At 42.1% G+C, this 2,984-nt stretch overlaps 1 protein-coding gene across 2 annotated transcripts in view; it reads right to left on the bottom strand.

The window, feature by feature from the left end:
- The window catches only part of dpf1 (double PHD fingers 1), a gene marked incomplete in the record, with an annotated part of 81,585 nt that overhangs the window by 19,275 nt on the left and 59,326 nt on the right, over positions 1-2,984 (bottom strand).

Genomic DNA, 2,984 nt, shown 5'->3' on the forward strand with positions numbered 1-2,984 from the left:
GTGCGGGGGACATGGAGCACAGATGCAGGAAGTGCGGGGACTCAGGGAGACATGTCTCACGCATATCCCACATCTGTTGTGTCCGTGCCTTCACTGCCCAGGGCCCTTTTGAGACCGTGGGCCCCTGGGCAATTGCCCAATTGCCCATATGGTTAATCCGGCCTTGGTCACACTAATGCATGTACCGGAGCGACTACTCTATATTCTCCCTCTGTTTCTTCCTGAGTTTATGCCTCTTTCTCGTCTCCGCTCAGCCTGTACACCAGCCTTCACCCTCTCACAACTCGGAGACACAAGTACTTCCACTCGTGTCCATTCAGCAGGTTGCGTAACTGCCAGCGCATTGTGGGACTGGATGCGTGGTTTGTGTGTGCGCGCGCATTGCGAGCTTGTGTGCAGAGATGACAATGCAAAGTGAAGAGGAAGGAGGCCATTTTGGTACACACTAAAACTTGATATATGGCTCGGCTATAATCAAACTGACCCACACGCACACATGCAGAAACACACACAGACAATCTATCAGCCTCTGCAGTCTGAAGATATGTGCACGCTTAGCAAATAGACAACTGCACGCAGACACATTTCCAAGCCCATAAATCATGCATGTAAAGAAATCCAACCTTAAACGAACCCAGAAATATCTCTAAATGTTGCACGTGGCATTTTGGTGCAAACGTCCTACTGTTTGCAAAACTCTTGGAGAGCCGCTTAGCCGGCACAGGCCAGTGTCCCTGTCAATAAAGAGTTAAAATGCAAATTATTAATCCTATTTAGTTCCAGGGAGCGAGCTGGCTGGGAATGTGACTGTGAAATCCTATTTGAATTGTGCCCAGCCTCTCATGGTCCACTATACAGTGCATCATGTGGAAATGTCAAAAATTACCCAGGGGGACAGAGCTACATGAAGAAAAGGGAGAGATTTACCTCCTCAAGAAGGAACTGGAAAGATGCAACCTCTTTTTTTTTAGGCATTAAAGTATGGAGTTAGGTTTTCTGAGTGGTGTAAACCCCTCTCAAAAAAAAAAAAAAAAAAAAAAAAAAAAACCTAATCAAACTTCTAATGCTTGAAGACCTTGATATTTTTTCTCATTGTGGAACGAAGTGCTGAATATTACAGCGACCACGGTTCACTTTGTTCTGCTGAGTTGCACAGTCGCTGCTTCTTCCAGAGACAGACAAACAGACAACAGGAGTCAGATGGAAAGATTGATTTAGGGCGGATGGGGGGCTCGTGGTAGTGCGGGGGCTTATCCAAACATGGCCGACACTACTGAGGGACCACAGCAGCCGGTGAGCCTCAGCACCGCATCTTAAGACAGAATAGCAAATGAAGCAGACTCCAATATAACACTGCCTTCACCATCCAACTGTCAGGGGGTATCTATATGATGAATCATGAAGAGATTTTTCCCCCTCTCGTTCTCAACTCCCTGCTTCTCACTTCTCCTCTCTCTTTGTCTGTTTTCTCTCACTCTTCCATCTCTTAATGTTATTTTTTAATGAACTCTTCTTCCTTCACTCTTCCTCTTCACTTCAACTACTGCGATCCTGCTGCTTCCCGCTTCCATCCCTCCCGGTTTCTCCTCTTCCCGCGACTCTCCTCTCCGTCGCTCGCTTTCTCTCTTTTCAATGTACATCACAGTGTACTCTTTAGGAGGGAGCCCTGGCCGTATCTATGGCAACCGGATTGCTAGGCAACAGCCACTTCTCTCTTCCTTCCCTGCGCCGTGCAGCAGCGCCAGCAATTAACCAATCAAAAGCTCCGAGGGAGTGTCAGGGAGTGTGAAAAGTTCAGAACATGTGTACTTTCTGAATGCAACAAATCAATATGTTTGTTTGGGCTTTAGAATAATAATAATTTCAGATAATAGCTTATACGGTTTTTCTAAAGGTCAGTTTTGCTTCTTGTACAGAAAAACAAAGTATTTTAAGGAAAATAGTCTGATATTTTCTCTAACACTAATGTCCAGACACAAAACCAATGTATTTAGGATTACTCATTAGTGATTCGGTTTAGGTTCTCCATTCTGGGTTAGGTTTGATTCTGTTAACTCTTTATGCTCCTTTTGAATAATGTTATACAAAAATAAAAAGCTCCATTTATCAATAATGTCAGATTATTTTGGCCAGTTACATCAGCTCCAGGCATGATGACCAGCAAAGTTTTACTGTAGAATCTGTTATAAAACTGAGGGTATTGTTCTTGGTCCTAAAAACATCAAAGACTCATTTTTGCAACCATGTAATTATGCTTGGCAGCTTTACCAAAGGACCCCTGTTAGAAACCGTGGAGTGATTTCTGACCAAACCCTTTCTTTTACCTCCTGTATTCATCTAATGTTCTGTACTGCTTTCTTTCATTTACTATCAGAGTTGTAAAGTAACTAAGTACAAATGCTTTGTTACTGTACTTAAGTAGAAACTTTGACTATCTGTACTTTACTTGAGTAATTATTTTTCAGCTTACTTTTTCTTCTACTCCTTACATTTTTACAAAATTATCTGTACTTTCGACTCTTTACATTTTTTAAAAGATAAGAAGTTAAAGTCCATTTCATTACGGCTTGTTATTAAAAAATACTATCCTGATAAACTGTGCCTCCTGGATAGAGTGGATTTAATTGTTTGGATGTGAAGTATAAATTTAAACCATTCTGATACTGTAGTTTGTACACAATCCATCACAGCTGCAAATGACACAAATCATATCACACTCCAGCAGGACATAGCAGATATACTACATTTACTTTTAATACTTAAGTAAAAAGAAAAAAATTGTATAGGTCCTCTGGACGGGTTCTTCTCTAATGAAACGTTTCGTCTCTCCTCCAAGAGACTTCTTCAGTCTGAGAGTTTCAGGCAAAATTCAGGCTTTTAAGCCCTGCCTCCATGTGACTGATGTCACACATAGGCACACATAATGTGTTTTGGGGTTGGAAAGCCACTGGGACATCATGTTTAGAAAATAAACGTCTCAGTTG

This window comes from Austrofundulus limnaeus, unplaced genomic scaffold (genome assembly GCF_001266775.1).
Source record: "Austrofundulus limnaeus strain Quisiro unplaced genomic scaffold, Austrofundulus_limnaeus-1.0 Scaffold121, whole genome shotgun sequence".
In the NCBI taxonomy this organism is placed as follows: Eukaryota; Metazoa; Chordata; class Actinopteri; order Cyprinodontiformes; family Rivulidae; genus Austrofundulus; species Austrofundulus limnaeus.